The 20,954-nt window shown below is 43.9% G+C and overlaps 1 protein-coding gene across 4 annotated transcripts in view; it reads right to left on the bottom strand.

Annotated features, from left to right (window-relative positions):
- The window catches only part of GNB1L (G protein subunit beta 1 like), a 449,973-nt gene that overhangs the window by 374,188 nt on the left and 54,831 nt on the right, over positions 1-20,954 (bottom strand). Inside the window, exon 1 of one of the 4 annotated variants that reach the window (XM_069620042.1) lies at positions 2,792-2,810. The exons of the other annotated variants lie outside the window; for them this stretch is intronic. The gene's annotated coding sequence lies outside the window, so the exon portion shown is untranslated. Of the gene's footprint in view, positions 1-2,791; positions 2,811-20,954 lie in introns of those variants that run through there. 4 annotated transcript variants of the gene reach the window in all.

Here is a 20,954-nt window from a genome sequence, read left to right as displayed (position 1 = left end):
CTAACAGGTAACTATCCAAAATTTGAAGCAGACTGGCGACACAGTGTGGATTGTATAAGGTACACCGCTTCGCCAAACCGCAAACAAACCCACACATTTTCACTTTTATAAATATAAAAGCAAAAGCACCCATTTTTCAAATGGGTTCTTTAAACACTCATAAATTCTTGAAAATCAATGATCCTGTATGTCGATGTTCCGATTTGCTTATCGCTTGATGTGCTTTGCACCCTGAAGTAAACTGCACTGAGAATTGGCACGTGTGGCTGGCTGACATACCCCGGAGCAGGCATTGGGGGGGGGGAGCGAGAGTTGGTGTACTGCTGCATATTGATTCCTTCTGTGCTCTCTTCAACCACCTGTCACCTCATCCTGGCGTAGTGCAGTTTGTTCCAGTGCAAGTATCTCAGAAACCGTGGACTGAAGGGCCTTGAAACGTGGTTTTCCAAGCCCCATAGAGACCTCGAGTTTTTTTCCTCGGATTGGGGTTAGAAGCTTGTGACGCAAATGTTCGAGGGAGAAAAGACAATGTTATTTTTCCGAAAATAACTTTTGGTCTTTTCTCCCCTGAACATTTCTGACTTGTGCCCCACCCCCACCCACACCCCCCTACTTACCTTTGCTGTGTGTCGCCGACTCTCTGTGTCCCTGTGACGCCTGTTCCCTTTAACTTCCGGGATTGGGAACCGGCGCCGCAGCGTCCTTTCCCTTTAAAAAAACATTTAACGGGATGGGCTGCGGGGGCCACCTCTGCAACCCCCGCTCAAAATATAGTGAACAAGGGTGGGGGGGGCACCCCTGCAGCCCTTGCCACGGAATGGGGGACTTGATCGAACTTTTCAGCCGTTCAGAATTTTCGAACGGGCAAAATTCGGGCAAATCTCCCATTCATGCTTTTTTTTTTACGTTTCCTTGTTCCTTGTTTCAGGATCAGTCCTTCTATGACCACATTGATGTTTCGTTGATTTCAGGCAACCGTCTCATGTGTGAAAGCGCTGAAATCCAGAGAAGGGGCTGGGATGTCCAAATGTTATGTAGCCAGTCATGTTCGAAGGGTCCTAACAGGTAACTATGAACAAATTTGGTGCAGATTGGTGAAACAGTGTGGAATTGTATAAAGAACAATGCTTTGCCACAAACCCAACCACCCACACATTTTCACTTTTATAAATATAGATAGATAATGTATCCAATTACTTTTTGACTCCCTGAAAAATCATTTCATTCCATTTAGGGAGTACAATCTTATCAGAGACCTGCTTGTAAGCCTGACATAAGGAGTGAAATGATAGGGCACATAGTCCCTTCCTCAAAATTTAACAAGAGCCTGATTATAGCAATAGCACGCAATCCGGCAGGCAGGATCGGTTGGTAACGGCCCGGGGTCCAAGTTATAGCCCCGAGCGCAGCAAGGGCCAAAGAATGGGCCCTAGCAATGTTACCACCTGGTCTGGGCGTTATTGCCACTCGCACCCTGAGTTTTCAATCTGGAAAGCTAGGGCCCTAACAGCAATGTATTTTGTTTGAATAAACGGGATGCCTCGCAGTGTCCCAATCCTTCAAACAAAATACTTACTTAAGATGGCCGTCATGGAGCTGGAAGGCACAGCTCCATGCAGAGCCCCTCTTCCATTTCCATGGTGGCCGGCGGTCACACTGAGCAGCAGCAGTGGCGGAGGGGGGCTGTCACCACGAAAGAATCAGTGCGGTAGTGGCTGGGAAGTGACAAGAGACCAGAGGGGAAGGGAGAGGAAAGTAGTAGGGGGAAGATGGCAGGGCGAGGAGCAGCCATCAGGTTGCTTGGTACGCAGGCTTGGATTGTGGATTTGAGCCTGCGATGCAAGCAACCTGATTGACTGGCTCCCCGCACTGGGAGCTAATTAGGTTTCATATCGAGCTTTGTTGTAGAAAATCACCTATATTTGACTTTAGGTTCATATCAGCAATGTTCAGAGGTACACAAGACTGAGCATCACCTTCTGTAACTAGAGACCCCCCTTCTGCAATTCATTAAGATGTATGGGAATGATGGAGGCAAATAACACAACACATGATTATACTGACACCCCCTCAGAAGTTTAGCAAATAAAGAAACAGAAGGTGCAATTTCCTAGACTGTTACTAGAGTGTCCTATACTTTAGCAACAAATACATTTTCTTTACTGCACTGGACTGCCAAAACGTGTGACTTGGTTTCTAAAAGTTGCCTATTTGTTCTTCAGCGCATGGAGTATTCTCCTGTGCCTTTCCCCTGTACAAAATAATATTATTATTTCTTTTGAGCTCAAGTCACTCAAACCATTGTAATTTAACAAATAACCAAAAGTAGTTTCTTTCAACAAATTCAACAAAATTCAGGAGAATTGATACAAATTTCTAACAGATTCAAGGGAATGAAGACTTCAAAAAAATCAGTTTCTAAAATAAATGTCTACACAAATTTCTAAAAAAAGGGGGGTTAGTAATGAGCTCAACGAGTTTCGAGAGATTTGTTTCTCTTCTTCAGGAGCAATGACTTACTGCTAACTAGTACAGAAGTCACTAATTTCAACCATTATTCATAATAATTTCAAAATGATACTTCAATGTGGAATGAAAACAACATCTCCTTTTCTATAGTGAGTATATCCTCAGAATTTTTCAGTGGCAAATATTCCGTTGTGAGGTGATGGAAACGTCGTCTTTTCGCAGTTCCCAATTCTTTTATAGTTATCTGTGAATAATATATGTTTTATTGATTTGATGAGGCAATGAAAAGTTGTCTTTAGCTCTAAATAATGCAGAGTTGTACCTGTATGTTCCTCTACTCTCCGTTTATTGGTGAAAAAGCCTCTTCCGAATTTCACATTTCCAATCAAGTTTTCAGTATGGAATCTTGGCACGGGTTTGGGCTTGACACAGATTACCGTTCAGGGTATATGGAAGTATGTCGTGGTCAATTCAAGTTTCCTCCCTGTGTATTAACAATTGTTCGAGTTAGCGCACTATATTGCATTTTTATGTAAGAGTGATTTTCATTTTAAAGTTAACATCACGTTTTTACCTGGAAAGGTGACTGTTTGCAGCTGCGTACGTTTCTTTCCTCTGTGCTGTTTCCTATCGTTTTGCCGGGTCGCTGTGAATGTATCTGCCTATTCAAAATGCTGTCTGTTAGCGTTATATTGAGCGTGTTACATAATCAAGTCAACGCTGTGCCCAGTATGTTCATTATTCGAGTTGTTACCCCAGTAAGAAAGGATTCTGCTGTACCTGAGTTAAGTGCTCTGCCGTTCCTGAGCCTGTTTCTCCTCCTTCCTGCTCACTCCAAGTCAACCCATTACCTAGCAACTACACCCTATATGATCATGTGATCTAGTCACCTGACTCTTAGGAATTATGGAAATCGTAGTTTGAATTACGCTTTCTGCCTAATATCCGATCCGTCCTTCTATTCACAATGTAGTAGAGTGTGATCTCTTCCTATAACGACTGAGCATTTTGGAAATCGTGGTTACAACTGCATTTACTGCATAGGTACAATTTACACGGAAAAGATGATCGTATCTTAATAAAACAGTTCAATTTGAGGCCACTGCTCATGATACTCATAGTAATTTACTTGGGTTTAAGTCTATCTCCCCTATTTTTAACTAGGGACTGGTATCTGCATGTTTTATACTCGTGATGTTGCATTTGAGTTATCCACAATTTGATAAATTTAGATCGTCTTTCCATCAAATCACAATATAATTTACAAATACAACATCACGAATAAAACATGCAGATACCGGTCCCTAGTTAAAAATTTGTTATGGCACATAGAAAATACACATAAAATAGGGTGTGCTTTCCCTACTTTCTTCTTTTTTTCCTTTCCCCTGTACCCCTTGCGTGGGTTACAGTGCTAGCCTCCATTTCTAAAACATGCAAAACTCTGTAAAACTCGGTAAACCGTGAGAGATTGTAGTAGTAAAACATGCACTGGTATATTTGCATACACACAATCCTTTGCAAACAACACATGGCAGTTTAGGAAAATATCATGAACCTGCATGTAAACATATACTTTGCAGTACATGCAAGATTGTTTGCAGCATACCACACAGTAATATTGTTGGGTAGGATTATACAAGTGCTTATCGAAACAGAACTCTGAAAACTTGATGAAACATGCAGATACATAGTCCATACCCATAATCGCTTGCAGGCCAAATGAAAGATATTGCAATGTTGCTCTCCACTTCTAGGGTAATGTTAGCAATGCTAAAGTAGGAGACGCTGAGAATGACACTTACCTAATCAAAATCCTTAGAGGGCCAATTAATATCTGAGTTTTAAAATGCATTGAATTGTAAGAGAACCACTTCAAAGCGATAGTGTGACATATTTACAAAGGATAGGAAGGATGGGATGATGTTACACATGCAAGTTGCCTTACTTGCAGTCAGTATCTGATATTTGAGCTAACAGTTGGGTTACATAGCCTAGGTGATGCTTGTGCTAAAGCACCACGAGTAACAGAAATGCTGGTGCTTGAACGTTATTCATATTACAACAAATATAAAACAAGTGGATGTGGGTACACATCTGGTAACCTTTCACAGAGCCAAGGAAGGTGGAGTCAAGGTTGTCCGGTAACATCTAAACGGGGCCTGGGGTGGAGTCATAAATTATATGTGTGACACAGTCAAGTATAGAAGTCAAGGGGGGAAGGGAATAATTTTTAGTTAATGTGTGCAGGCATATCTTAATAAGCTCTTCTGTTCAAGGAGCCACTTTTTCATATATTTTTCAAAAAAAGTACCAGGTGCCCCTCTCCAGAAAGAACATGGCATGATAACCTGTTCTGTGGTTTTTTCCCACTTTGAGAGTTCGCAGCCATCGCTTTATTTCATATTCATTCTTAACATTTTGAGGGTGTACTCTGGTTTTTGGGGTTTTAGGTTTTTAAAGTCATGCTTGCATAGTAGCAGATGTGAATATGCTATAGTAGAATATCAAGACTAGTTAGCATCATTTAGCTTTATTAAACTAACCGCTGTGGCTTGTGCCTTATTAGTTCATTAGAAGGTGAGAATTCTCTATGAGCGCTGCTAAAACTCTTCTGAGCAAAAAAAGGTTGATTATTGATGCACACCTCAAATTAAATGGCAATGAAACATACATTTAAGAGATGCTGTAGATTAAATTTAGGTGTGGGGGAGGAACTGAGGCCATGGCACAAGACCCCTACAAACAAGAGACAATTGTTTTTTGTATTAATATGAGAAAACAGTAGTGGACTTAGTCCAAACATCCTAAAGTGTGCAGGGGACGGGAGGGTTCCCTTGTTGAATCCTCATTCCAAAACTCTTCTGAGCGGCACTGTGAAGGAAGCTGGGCAAGCACACAGCTTAGAGTGAACTGCGATGAATCCATATGACCAGTGGACGGCAGCCGCTACCTGATCCTGGGGCGAATATATGAGGGAGGATCACATATGAGGGGGGGGGAATCTATGGGAGAGCACCACTGGACGAGATATGGTATCCCCTTTCTTTTGTGAGGATACCCCATCCATGACCAATGCCGCCTTAATGGCATATTGTTATTCCTTCCCTCATCCACCTAGGAAAAGTATCAAAAACCATCCAACAAGATCTGTGTATATATCATCAAGTCTTGACCTTCAGAACTCAGGAAAATGTCGTCAGACTTTCCTCACAAGTTATCAAGAGCTAACTTGCCTTCAGACAACTCAAAAGACACTTATACAGATTCAACATCAAGAATGGACTTCTATTCCCATAACTGCAAGAGCATTGGGATGAGGAAGAGGAGCCGAGTAATGCAGAGCAGAAAAGAGCAAGAAGGCAGGCTGCACTCTAGTTGTTTTGAGTACAGCCCTGTAGCCGAGAGATTTAAATCCCAGCGACAGCTGACCAGGAGGCGCTGCTGGAAGGAGAAAGCTGCTTCTCTCGGGAAGCACCGAGCGACCGGGGGCTGAGAGGCTGTCGTGACGCCATCCGGCTCAAGAAGGCAGAGTGGGAAGCAGACAGCGAGACCAGACACGCTAATCCCCAGCTAGCACATGGCTCCTGGGTGTTTGCAGGTGCAGAGCAGCAGCGTTGTCCTTACTGAAGCAGAAAACGGGAAGCAGAAGAGCCTAGCAGGAGCCACGGGGAGCGCACCAGCTGCGAAACGAGGGCAGAGAAGCAGAGAGAGAAGCCAAACAACTGCATCTGGCTGACTGCGGGAAGAGCAGGAGCTGGTGAGTTCCCTAAAGGGAAGTTTGGACCTTGGGGCGTACCAGCAGACGTGCTGAAAGCAAATAAATGTAAAACTTGTGAATGAAAGACTTGAAAGAGAAGGAAGTACTGAACCCTTTATAAAAAGGGAAAGCAAACAAGAAGTAGGTTTTGAAAGTGTATGCAATACGCATTGAAGAAAAACCCCGGCAGGATAGTATACCAGGCAGGTACTGTGTTAGATAAAGCAGACTCAAGATATCACATTTAAAAGTGTCTGCATAGCACACGTGAACAAGAGTGTACACAATTGAAGGTGTGTGCAGAGCACATATGAAAGAAAAGCCCTGGCAGGAGAGTATACCAGGCAATTGCAAGTGCGCAAAAGAAAGCCCTGGCAGGAGAGAATACCGGGCAAGGGCATTTGCATGGGAAAGTCCTGGTAGAGAAACACCAGGCAAAGACAAATTGAACAGTATACAAGAAGTAGATCAGCAAAAGGGGTCCTGAGAAGGATAGATCAGGACCAGCCACAGGTTGTGTGAAACCAAGGAGTGAACGCCTGGCAGGAGAGTACACCAGGTAGCCTAACGAGATAAGGATAAAGAATCAAGTTATTTTTGTGGTGAACAGTTGCATTGTGCATTAATGGAAATTCAAGGAACTGATATCTTTAAACAACAAAGGTAAGAGAAATCCAGGGGAAAGGAACCGCCCTCTGGAATAAGGAACTCTCTCCTTCTGGAACTTTTGTGTTGGAGTTACACATTCTTCTTTTGTACATTTATAAATCACTTAAGGCCAAAGACATTGCCATTTTCACCTTAAAGTTTATTTTGTTAAAGTGTGTGGGCCAGAATAGTACTTTGGACATGGGACGGTTTTGCTTTGACATTCAGACATTAACAGGGCCTTAGTTTTGGTTTTAGGTAGGAAAACACCTCCAGTGCAGGGATACACAGGCATTTTCCCACCCCCTTTTATTTTAATAAAAGTCTTAGACCAAAACTATGAATACCTTTTGTCTGAGTCTCAATCCTAGCTCCTTACAGAACATGGGTCAGAAGCAAAATTTCTGCTTGATTTGAAGAACAAAAGTGTCAATTGCGTTCACTTATTGTAATGGCTCTCCCATCTTAGAAAGGACACCCGCTTGAGGCTTGATCATTCCAGTGCTTGCACTTCTTACCATAGAAACAGTAGTAGGTGCACTATGTGTGCTAATTCATTATATCCATATTTGATGGGCCCATTAGCTCTCTTTTCATTTGTCAACATTGTAGTACTTCCGCTCGAGGCCTCAGTGGGCCTTTGCTTCTCGGTTCAGTCTTGCTACTTGCAAAGGCCAAGCAATGTGTGCTACATTATGTTATGTTATGTGGGATTTGCGCAGAGACCCTCTGCCATTTACATGACCTCATAACACTGTATCTAAAATCTGTAAGCGGTAGAGGGACATTAAAGTGTTAATGTAAAGTGGTTCAAGATAGCGTATAAAATGCACAACTGTACGGTTCATAGGTAAATAGGGGTGTTGTTGCTGAATACTGATCATCACACACATCTTGAAAAATAAAACTCAAAAAGAACCACATTGTGCTAGCTAATTAAAAGCATGTTTTGTACATGCCTTGGTCATTCTATCAGCCCAGCGGATCTAAACTCCAGATAGACGGAACCCTCGGCCCCTGGATTAAAGACAAACAGATGCATTATGATTCTAATATTCCAGCCTCATTTCATGTTATTATAGCCTTGCCTGGTGACTCAGACATCACTTAACACCATCCTGTGGCCAGTAATACGATACTTGAATCTTGTCTTTCTATTAAAATATTATAATTTAGAAAAATAAAATTGGTGAAACAAAAATCAATCACTGGGTGGTTACTGCTCCATTTAATAAGACAATTCATGAGAGACCACAAACCAAAATGAGTCTGAAGACAAAATATTGGACCGGATTTTGAAAACTATGCATTGCAGAACTTCGGGAGATGTCCGGGAGCCTCTTCAACTTCATCTGCAGCACTTGAGCAAAATCCTTGTGATCCGCATTTACAAGTGAACTTCTATTAATGCTCCCGGCAGTTCAAGATTTTCTCAATTTTTACGGTTTTAGGCTTTGTGACGCCCCAAATCTGCAGATGTGCACCAGTTGTAGGCTTCGTGAACCAGGAACAAAATAGCACGAGCCAATCTGAGATATGATGTTGTGCTGCTGAGCTTGCCGCACACTGCTGCCGTTTGGATGGTGACCAGGCGGACATCTCGTGGTTTGCAACAGTGGACATTTGTGTGAAGCAGTCTGTGATGAATCCTGTGGAGTCATCACTAATCCTCAGCCTAAAGTCTCCTCCCATGTGGCCAGGGGAAGCCAGCCACTACCAGATCCTAACCCTGGGGGTGGTACCAGATGGGATGATCACATGGGAGGAAACGGCTGTCAAGGGGAAGTGGTGTCTCCTCTGGGAAAGACGTGGTATTCATCTTCTTTTGAAGATGAGATTTCCCTAATCCCCAAATACATAACGGCATGCTGTCATTGTACAAGTCACACCTATGGAAATACCCAAATAACATGCTATAAAAAGAATGGGGTATGTACATTGGGGGTTCAAGAATTATATGCATCCTCCTCTAATGATTATGATCATGTATGAAATAGGGATCCAAACCCCAACGTTAGGACACAAACCCTTTTCACAACAGTCCCTAACTTGAACAACTTTCAATTCACACAACAATCCAAATTAAATAAACACCAAAATGTCAAAGCCATTATGGACTTCGAGATCCATAATGCTCTTGGTATTGGGACAAGGAAGAGGGGCCCAGAGTTGGGAAGTATCAACAATGCCATTAATCAGAATGTGCGGTCTAGTGATTACAAACCAAACTACCGAAAAAGGATATTTAAACTCAGGAATAAGTTGCAGGTGAGAGGAGATGCTAGCAGTGAAGGAGCAGCTGAAGCGGAGGCAGGACAGAGTGCTGAGTGCGCCAGAGGAAAGGAGAACGCCAGTAGATTCAGACCGGAGATGTGAAGGCCCGTCACTTTGCAAAGTAAGCACAGCAGGAAACAGTGTCAGGAAGAGAAGCCTCACCAAGAGGGAGACGTGCTCCACACCAGACATGCAGAGCTTTGTTGGGCAGAAGGCAGCACAAATCCACAGAACTGGTGGAGCTCCAGGAAACCACCATGCAAGACGCTGAACACACGCGAGTGCTGGCGGGAGTCAGGAGACACGTCGCAGTAGTAGGGAAGTGAAAAGAAATGCCAAGGAAGACTGGTGAGTGTGCCTAATGCTAATGGCGACCCTGGGGCGTTCCCTATAAGACATTTGGCAGAAGTACAACATTTTGAATACCGAATGAAAGAAGCAGTTCAAAAGCAACAAGGGCACAATTCCCCTTATTTGGGACCACAATCGGGAGAAATTTGTAACCCACATTTTTAACAGCCAAGAGGCTGCAAAGAAGTGATATTAAGGAGACAAGGGCGCAAATCCCCTTACAGGGGACAAGTATTGCAGGAAACATGTAACCTGCATTGTCAACAGCCAAGAGGCTTCAAAGGAAGAGTACAGAGGCAACGAGTTGCAACTCCCCTCGCATGAGCCATCAATTGGGGGATATCTATAACCCACATTGTCAAGAGGCTATAAACCAAGGCAGCCTTTGCTCAACCCTCCTCACTTAGAACACTGATGTGGAGAATCTTGAAACAAATATTGCCAATAAGAACAACCACAGTTGTAGGAGTTTCACATCCTGGCAGGAGAGTAAACCAGGAAAGGGACCAATAGCAGTTAGTCATGGCAGGTGAGTGGACTAGGAAAGAAGATGGTGTTCTCAAACAGTATAATTGTGGCTAAGAGGTGCAATGAAAATAACTGGTTAACATTGCTTAATTGTAAGAATGCGTGTGAAATGACCAGAAGACGTGCTGTGCCATCATGACAAAAATATTTCATTTGAAGAACCAGTGCGACGTTAAACAGAAGTAATTAATGTGCTACCCTGACAAAAGTAGAACATTTCAAGAAGAAAGTTGATAAGCCGATAATTGCTTTATATCCTTTGAAGACCGATTGCGTAGACTTGTGTTTTGAGAGAGAGACATTTTTGCTTTACCAAGGAGAATATTGGAAAAGATACCAATTGTTTTGATTTGTGGAACAAGTGTTAATGAAACAATTACTTTAAAAAGTGGAAAGTCATATTTAAAGAACAAAAACTTTTGTGATGAACTGAACAGAACTTATTTGACTCAAAACGTCTCCAAAGGTATCCCTGAATTGATCCGGGGGAAGGGAATCCAACCCTGGTTACAAGGAGTACTTTCAAGAATATATAAGTTTGAGCTTTCATTTTATTGTGCTGAATTGAAAACAGCCAAAGACTCCTTGTGTTATTTGTGTGAGGGCTAGAGGCTTTTTGGACACTAGGTCGTCTTTCTTTAGTTTAGTTTGCTAGGTAGGGACATCCTTATTAGGATATGGAAATATGGGTGTTTGTCTTACCCTTTTCATTTAATAAATAGCAAACTTTACCTTTGTATCCGTCTCGCATTTCTGACCCCCCACAAGGCCCAATGTCTATTGATGACATGTTCAGGCATGGTAAACACGTCGGTGTGTACCTGAATGTGGTGAGTCACAAGCAAAGAGACATATTGCAGCATCAAATCGACTAGTGATTCACGCTGCCATTCGGGGAAATTAAGTAGATTTTAAAGTACTCACAAAAATGCATGTCAGAAGCCCAGGATGAAATGCTTTGGAGAAGGTGCACGAATTCCTTGAGGAATTTCACAACTACTGGGCTGCTATATTACAAGGGCACCTGTTCCATTTGTATTCATTTCTATTGCACTTAAGTCCGGGGGTAGGCGGAGCTTGCAATGATTCCATATGGGAATTTAGGACGAACATACACGTCCTTAGCACTTAAGGGAAACAGTGAACACAGTGCCTCAAATAGAAACACTGTGCAGAGAAACTAACAGTACGCAGAGCAAGACTGTTTCCAGATGCTCGACCATAGTTGCTTACTGGAAGAGAAAGTAGGAAGGGGGTTGAGCCACTTACAAAGTACAACAGGGTTAAAGCATGGTTGTCCAACTCCAGGCCTCGAGGACCAGAGCCATGTCGGATTTTCCGGATGAGAGACATTTGCATACAATGTATCTAAACGTATGCACATTTTTGTGCATGAATATTAATGAGGAATATCCTGAAAACCCCTCACGTTTACGGCCCTCGAGGCCTGGAGTTGGACAACGCTGGGTTAGAGTATACACATAATTTTATACCCATGTACTGATGGGGACAGGGTCGGATGTCACAGGGGTGGGGTCTCTGAAAGGCCCCATGGCTCCTTCTTCCATAGATTGGAGCATTATATCTTGGATGACTTGAAACTCTGAATTTTTAACCTTTGGTTTATGGACAGAATTCTGTTTTGTTAAACTAGCGTGTTAGGTCATGTTGCCACCTACGTATGTGAGTCGAAGTTCGGCCATTGCATAACATGACATAAAAGATGCATACCATTCTGTAAAATGACAAGTGATGTAGTCGATCACTATCGGCAAAGTACACCGATGAGAAATAACACCTTGAAAGACTGATTAGGGCAAATCTGAAAATTGGCCTACAATCTGACCAACATAATATTACATAAATGTTATTTGTCTTTTATACTGAGCACATCACCACTGTAGGGGTCTTAAAGCGTCATGCCTTGACTGTGTAGAGGCAAACTGCGACTCCGCCCAGGGTGGCAACCAGACTATGGTCCGTGCGGTGAATGACAAAGTCATACCTACTTCACTCACATGTTGGGAAATGAATGAGTGAGTAAAAGAGATAGTTGGGATGAATTTCATAGTTTTTAACGTATTGACTAGAAGAAAATGTAATGGAAAGAAGGGACACAAGCTTCCCCTATTGGCTGGCAGAACCTCCAAGGAGGCAGTCACTGATGTGGCGGCGATATTGCGTCATGTTTCATAAGTGTGATGGCCTTGAAATGTGCTGAAGAGATCCTAGGAGTGGCTACTACCCAAATAATCATATTGGACGTCATCCTGGTGATAATGGGATGGTGTTCTAGTAAAGCCAAGCCCACTGACAGATATGTCCGTGCCAGGAATTATCGGCGTGCAGAATGAGTGCTGGGGAGACAAAAAGTTGACAAGGAACAAGTTCATCCCAACTAGGCCCCTCCAAGCCATACCAGGTTAGGCTGGAGAAGAGAGAACAAGGGTCGCCCTTTTATGTAGCAACTTGGTAAATAAGCCAATGGAACGCAGTATAAAAGAATGACATTGAAGGTAAGGTTGTAAAAGAATGCATCGAGTGCACTAGGTCACAGAACACATTCATAGGCAGCTGTTGTAAAGTGCTTGTAGTGAATGCACATGAATGATGAGCTGAGAGAATGCTGCTGTGCTTTGTGGAAGGTTTGGGTGTGAATGGTATGTAAAGGTTCTAGGACTAGTCAGTTGGGAGAAGTCGGCCTGCGTGATGGCACCCAGTGGTTCGCTATAACAGCTTGTAATGAACTATGAATAAATCTATACATGAAGAACCTAAGCAGAGTGTCCAGAAGATAGCTTTCCTACAGAAGGAAAGCACGCTCAGATAGCAACTGTCCCCTTATAAGGCCTGTATGCACAGGCTTTATGAGGCCCCATGTACCTCTCCTACTCTGATGGGGGGGCTCTCTAAACTACCCTCTCCCCCATCTGCCAATTCCCAGATCCTTATGATACAGAGGAGTAAGAATGCCAAGCTGTTAGCTAATGGCTAGCCATTAAGAATCATTCCTCCCCTCAGTTCTCTACTGTAACACAACACACAACCATTATCACCCATCATCAATGACTAAAGGGTAAGTGCACATTTTGAGGCCTGGTGCACCAGGCATCTACTTGATAAAGAGCTCAACAGTAGCAAAAGGAGAAAGTGAAATGGGAGCTTTCTGAAGAGGCCAGTGGTGTGAGTGGAGGAGGGGGCAAGATCTTTTTCATGCTTTGTTACAACTTCTAATACGTTATGCCTTGTCTGACATTTTTTATGCCTTGCTATGCCATGTGTTATGAGTTATGAGTTGCAATACAAGCCTTCAAGATTGGGCACTACCTCTTACCAGCCTACACTGACGGGCTCCCTGCACTAAAGAACTCAAATTCTATGTTCCAACAGAAAGCCACCCACACAGCAATTAAACTCCTTTCCCATTGACCCTCTCCCAATCCGCTTGACTCACCCACTCTCTCGCTTTATGAACCGTTGGAACGCAAATGATGGCAGATCATGGTCTAAAACGTAACACCACGGTGCAAGCTGAGAACGGCCCTCAACACATCTGGCCCTTAATATCAGTGTGGCGCCCATGTGAGAGCATGATCACGAGTATTTAATCATGATTATCAATTTTTGGGAATTTAAATGCCACACAGAGGCGCAACATCTTTTGTTCCCCGTCAGTTGCGCATTTAGTCGAGTGACTCTTGTGAATACATTAAGGATCACAAAGGGCACATTTAAGGACAACATAACATGTGGCCAGTGACATTGAGGCTTTAGGCACATAATGCTAGTTTAAAGATGGCGGCCGTCAGGCACCTAAATGTTCACGGAACCAGTGCGATCACAGAACTCCTTATCATCGGATCTACTATGAGATTAAACAAACTCCCCTCTCAATATAAATCCTTCACCATTGACGGTATCAAAATCAAAGTCGCTAAGGAAGTTAAGACCTTAGGCTTCTACTTAGATTCAGCCCTTTACTTCAACAAACAAGTAAACGCTCTAGCCTCTGCAACTAGTTACACATGTAAACTAATCTACGCTTGCAGACCATTCCTGACCAATGAAAGTTGCATTTCGATCGCACGGACACTAATCCTGTCCAAATTGGATTATTGCAAATGCACTCTACCTAGGCACAAGTAAATACAACACTAACAAACTCCAAACCCTACAAAACAACGCCTTAAGAGCGGCTCTAGGCATCCCTAAAGGCCAGCATATTTCTGATCAAAGACAAGCTACCATCAATGACATAATTAAACTTAAAGCACTAAACCTGACATACAAACCCATCAACAACAAAGCCCTTATATACCTAATGGAGAGATTCACCAAACAAACTTCCAATCGCCCTATTAGAAGGGCCCAATCTAACAGTATCCGAATCCCTAGCTTTAAACTAAAAAGAACAGGAGGATCCAGCTTTCCAGTCCTAGCATTACAACTCTGGAACTCTATCCTGGATACCCTAAGAGCCTCACCGTCCATCCACACCTTTAAGGCCAGTACCAAACTTTGGCTACACTGAAATGATCTGCGGCATCCCCAGCCATGCTCTGTACAAGATGCACATAGATGCATTTCTCAGCACCGACCTGGACCTCAGCCACGATCTGTAAATATGTATATTATTGCACCTACTTGAAGTCTGCATATACATATACCTGTACCTTATACAGTAACTGCTAACTTTCCATGCACTCTGCTTTTCGACGATATATCCCTCCTGTTCATTGTGTAATTGTAAATGCAAATGTAACCGTAAACACAATCTTTGTAAGCGCCCAGATGCCTGGTGGCCCGGTGCGCTCTATAAATAAACAAACAATACAATACAATACATGACCGCAAGTAACCATGGTAACTTGTGTCTCAAGCCCTCTGTTGCAATGGGCTTTGGTGCGTGTTGCGGAATGGCGTGATGTCATGTGGAATGCTTGGGGTGTGGTGAGTGACCAGGTTCTATAGTTCTGAGAGTGACAGTTATAGGATACTAGCTGGCAAGGATGGATGCTCCAGTACTCTAGCCATCAATCTTACCTGTGCTGCAGTACTCTAGCCATCAATCTTACCTTGTGTGCCTATTGTATTTTGATCAACTGCTTTTCTTTCCAGGTGGGCAGCGTGGACATGTGGGAGCAGGGCGATTTCCTTATTTTATTATTTCATCGACATTTCCTGCTGCAGGTGTTTTTGTTTTATGGGGTTTGAACATTTCGATGACATGTGGGTAATGCTTACCAGTATTACTTGATGGATTGTTTTAAACATTTTCTTTCAGCCCTTGGTAGTTGCTTCCTTTTGCTCACAATTGTGCGTTTTGTCCACGTGTTTGTGGGTGTGTGTCGAGTGTGTTGGGTGACTTACAGAATGCCGAGCAGTTTCTGCAGGTTTGTGGTGGCTGTTGGCATATTATGGAACACTGGGCAGGTTCCGTGGGTGGTTGTGTTTACTGTTGGTTACAGTGTTTGGCGTATTACAGAATTGTCAGGTTTTCACTGTTGGTTAAAGTGTTTGTGACCTATTTTATGGTGGAGTCCGTGTTCTGGTGTCCGCGTTCTTTTGCGTGGTGCTTCAACTAGGTGTTGTTAAGTGAGGAGGGACTGGAGTTGTTGTGTTAGTCCCAATTGGTGTTGGAATTGTTAGGGAATGTATTTCCAGTTTGGGATTTCATTCGGTGTGGGAGTTGGTGTCCGTTGTAGTTTACGTACCAGTTCCGGTTTACAGTTTGCTGGGGCTTGTGAGTGTGGCGACATGCTTGCATTTTTCCCCAGGGCATGTTACAGTTTTTCTTCTTTATTGGAGCAGGTTCACGTTAGGCGATTGGTCAGTGCTTTCTCTTCTTGTTTCCACCTATGTGGGTGTGACCCTTCAGTGGTATCTATTGCCATGGGTTTTCCTAGTTCCTGTTTCCACAATTGTGGAGTGCATTGGTATGACTCCACTCTGTCTGGTGTTGGGCACGCATGTGTTGGAAGTTCGCAAGGGTCTTTATTGGTCTGCGTGCCGGCCACATGTAGGTTATGCAAGAGTTGGTGTGTGAGATGTGGATGCTTCCCATTGTGATTGTTAGGGAGGGAGAAGTGTTGTAATGGGCTTTGGTGCGTGAGGCGGAATGGCGTGATGTCATCTGGAATGCTGGGGTGTGGTGGGTGACCAGGTTCTATAGTTCTGAGAGTGACAGTTATAGGATACTAGCTGGCAAGGATGGATGCTCCAGTACTCTAGCCATCAATCTTACCTGTGCTCACAGTCAGGGAATAAACTCACTAGTAACATAGCTCTTCAGTCTGGTGTGTGAGCAGACGGCGAACCCTGTTACTTCACCCTCCCCTCTTGCCTTCTGCAGTGTCACATGTTTGGCACACATGCACACACCATGTGATTGAGCTAATAAAAGGGCTGCACGGTTCTCCGTGCGGCAGTTCAAACACCAACTCACTGACTCCGGTGTCTATGTCATGCAGGATACTGGAGGGGGCCCGGCCTGATCCAAAGTCCCATAATAGTAATCATGGTTCCTATGACGCCGGCAAAATGGACAGACAAATACTAGGAAGCCCATTAAAAGCGAATTGTTAGAACCGCAGCACCAGCTGAGAACGATACACAACTGACCCTAAATATCAGTAGGTCATCCATGTGAGCGCACAAGTATTTAATTATTATTACCAATTTTTGGGAACCTAAATGTTACACTGAGACTTAATATTAATTATATTTTTTGTTCCTCGTTGGTTGCCCTTTAAGTTGTGTAGTGCATGTTTGTGGGCGGGGACTCTGTGTCTTTGTATTGGGTTCCCCTGTGGGGTCTGCGTGACATTCTCCCTCTGTTTCGGTTGGAGTCCCTGGATCTCCGAAGCGCTTATTGCCATGTGGCGCTGCTCTCCTCCCCGGGCCCCTTCTTCCGTTTTGCAGTTGGGTTTTGGATATTTGGTTCCGGGTCCTTCGTTTTGGGTTGCATTTTGGCTCCCCCGGTGCTTCATCTCCTCCAGCTGGGTATCACAATTTCCCTGTCTCTTTGCCTGTCTTGTCGTGGAGGCCCAGCATTGATCTGTCCTGGCACGTCTACGTCTGGTCTGTCAGGCTCGGTTTGTCTCGGCGGTTCAGTTCCACTGGCGAGAGTTCCACCTGGGTCCCTCACGTTGGCTATGCTTTGGTATACCTCAGAGGTAAGTACTAGGATGAGGAAGAGGGACGTGGAGGTAATGCTATGATTACTTAGCCATCATTTTCATTACTCCTAGTCCTACTCTTCCTCGTCACAGTACTGACAACCCTCCTCTCCCTCCCTACAGGGTGGGTCCCTTGCTCTGGCTCAGTTATTGTGAACTGGGGCTTGTGGGTAAGGTGGGGGTTTTATACAGCAAAGGAAAAGAAAGTGAAAAGGGTTCCTGGGTAGGAGGTGGGGCCTCAGAGGTAAGTACTGTGACAAGGAAGAGTTGGACTAGGAGTAATGAAGATTAACAGTAAGTAATCATAGCAATATTATCTACGGCCAGCAGCACAGAGCCTTAAGACACATAATGGCATTTGAAAGATGGCAGCCGCCAGGCACCTACGATCTTCAAGGATCCAGCGCGATTACACAATTGCGAGAAACCATGGTAACCATGGTCCCTATGAATTATGAATGCCGGCAGGACGGCTTACACAAACACTGGGAAGCCGCATCCTGATGAGCCACACAAGTACATTCATTTGATAAACCTCACTGGTAATCTTCATTACTCCTAGTCAAACCCTTCCTCGTCACAATACCCATGGCCCGCCTCTGCCTTCCATTGCCGAATGGGGCTATGACTTGGTTGTGCTTAACTGGGCTCAGTATCGCCAAGGGGAGTTTTATCCCCAAGGGAGGGAAGGGACACAAGCGGTCAAGGGGGGAATGAAAAAGAAATAGAGGAAGGGAGGGACACCATATATGCTTGTATGTGTACGTGTATGTCATGCATGAGATTTGTGAATGCATCTTTGATGTCATGGGTGTTAGTCCTTGCAGTGCACACTGGTGGCGCGAGTTATGGTTGCTTAGCTTACCATAACTGGTGAATTTCAGGGCGTTTTTTCGGTTTTACCTGTAACCATAACGTCCCTGTAACAAAGTTTTTCCATTGAATTTCATAGGTTTTTTCTATTGTAACTGAACCATAACGTCCCTTTAACAACGTTTTTTGTTAGTGAATTTCATAAGTTTTTAGTAGGGCACTGTAACCAGAACGATGTGTTTAGGGCACTGTAACCAGAACGATGCTTTAGCGTAATGTTTTCAGTAAAGGCGATAGGTTTTTAGTAGCGTAACTTAACCATAATGTCCCTTTAACAACGAGTTTTCGGAGAGTACAGACTGCAAAGTACAAAGACCATAGGTGCTGCAGTAAACAATAGTAGAGAAGCATAATGTTTCATTTGTTACGCGGCAATGGCAAGCACCTTAGAGTGGCTGGAAGAAAATTCCCCTCATTACGCAATGACTTACAGTACAAACCCCACTGGTACACACAGTACTGTGAAGCGTACATTATGTACTATATATTGCTATATGTACACCAAATATATTTTCTTTTCTGTGAGAGAACATATTTGAAAGGAAAGCAAGGCAGCACAAGCAGCAACCCTTCCACAACAGCATACGGCCATAACAAAGGAAAGAAGTGCTGTGCATAGCAAAAAGGACGGGCTGGAAGCCAAAGTGGAAAAATTGGTAAACAATTGTGCCGCCTGAAAGAGTGAGTACAAGGGTGTATTCATGACAAAAGGAAACAGCACTAGCAGACCTGCACGTGTACTCCCTCCCCATGTCAAAGGGAGCCATCCCCTCAAAATCCATGTGATGGGAGATGTTAAGGTGATACCTAAATTTCTTCCTCCCCTCAAAACCAAGTTGAGGAAATCCCCAATTCCCCACAATAAGTATTCACTTATGCTACACCTTCCTTTCCTAATGGTGTTTATGAATGTGTACAAGTAAACGTTAAAAAGTGAACGGTTGTTGAGTGTATAAGTGATATTGGTTTTTTTTCAAACGCCATTCTCACTCAGCGGCACACAGTCCTTGTTGGAATGACCACAATTAAGGAAAAGGTAAGTGTCCTACGGACACCGCAGCTGCCCGGCCTATCCACAATGACAATGGAGGCATCCGTACGACGCCAGCATGCTCTGCCTGTCCGCATGTTGTCCTCCACCTACGATTACGCGTGGGAGGGGACATTTGGTCGTTGTGCAAGTACACACGTGGACCTGTTCCTCTAAGTCCTGGTAACACTGCCGCTGTGCAGCATATGCAAACAAACGTTAATTAAGTCAAGGAGCCCACCCACGGCCTACAGGTACCTATACAGATAAACATCCCACCTGCTATACTCTATAAACAGCCACTGTCTCCCAAAATGCTCAGCACACGTATGGTGCCCTATTATTCCGTACAAAAGTGGCAACAGTATTTGTATTTGTATTTTATTTATTTGTAAAGCGCACCTGGCCTGCAGGTATCTGGGCGCATATCTTAGATTACAACATTGCAACAGTATACATAATTACAACGGAACAAGCTACATCAAACAAAGTGTAGACCTTTCAAGAAATACTTACACAAAATATAGTACAGGATAAAACAGAGTATACACAACAGTATATTGACAACAGAGTACGGGGCAACAGTGCGGCGAGTCTGGTTTCCTCATAAGTATATTTAGAATAGTAGTGAGAGGTGTTGCGTATGAGTGTCTTGAGCAATAAGCCACAGTTTAGCTTTGCTCTTGAAGGAGAGGAAGGAAGATTCTGTTCTAAGAGGGTTGGGGAGCGAGTTCCAGAGTTTAGCAAGGACGGGGAAGCTGGCACCACCAGCTGTCTGAAGCTTAAATCTTTGTACAGAGAGACAGTGTGCTTGTGCTGCTCTCATCTATGCACATGCGCACAACGTATTCCACCCAAAACGTGTCCTGCGGACAGCAGTTCGAAGGGAGAGCAGTGGCGACGTCACCATGCGACCGAACCCACGCTACGCTTATTTCAGTGACATGATCCGGACTCATAGACAGCAGCAAAGTACAGTGTTAAAGAACATAGGAAGTGTTTTTCTAAAAGTAAACACTTACAAACACACCACAATGTGCCGTTGTACATATATGAAGGTTTTTTAACACTGTAGGCCAGTTTTCCAGGTGCAAGTTCTCCACACTAGCCCTACAAAAGGCCACACCCCAGAGCTGCTCTGCAATCTGTTTGCAGCTTTTCAGAACAGAGTAGCAGGGCACATGCGTGTAAGTGTTGTTGGACCAAATAGGCTGTGCTACAATGCGTTTACAAGTAATTGCAACCATGTCAGTCCGGCTCAGTGCGCACAGTAATGTAGAAAATTATGAACGGCCCTTCCTGTGACCCACAGGTGTGATAGTCCCCACTGTCCCAATGTCATGGGTAGCATGCTGAAAACGGGCATATGTGCACGTGCGTTTCCCCAAAGATGGAGAGGGCTCTGCCCCAATAAAGCAAAAACATTCCTTCTTCGCTTTCTACTGTCTTCTTTCCAGCACGCCGTCATTGCGTACTGTTAAAAAGTTCCACACGCATCCACCCACAACGTGGAAGAGTTCCCCATGTAACAGTATCAGTTCTGTACAACAGTCCTCTGCGTACACACCACGCCCAGAAATGTTATTGCGCAATCCCTCTGCCTCCAAAGTCACATTTCCATCACTGCCATCCTGAAAATCCCCAGATGTGGCTTTGGTGCTGCGTGCGGGCGGGGGGGGGGGAATGAATTGCAACCAGGGTAGGGAGAGTTCGTTGTAAAGGGCAGCTCTGAAAAGAGCTTTTTTTGTTTTGTTTTTGTAGATGCTTCTACAGAAACACCTTTTTTCGGTTTTGTGTTTTTTTGTGCTCACATTGTTACAGTAAACCCTTCAGTGAATCCTGT

Source organism: Ambystoma mexicanum, chromosome 10 (genome assembly GCF_040938575.1).
Source record: "Ambystoma mexicanum isolate Mex_15411 chromosome 10, UKY_AmexF1_1, whole genome shotgun sequence".
Lineage (NCBI taxonomy): Eukaryota > Metazoa > Chordata > Amphibia > Caudata > Ambystomatidae > Ambystoma > Ambystoma mexicanum.
This window is presented reverse-complemented; position numbering and strand designations above follow the sequence as displayed.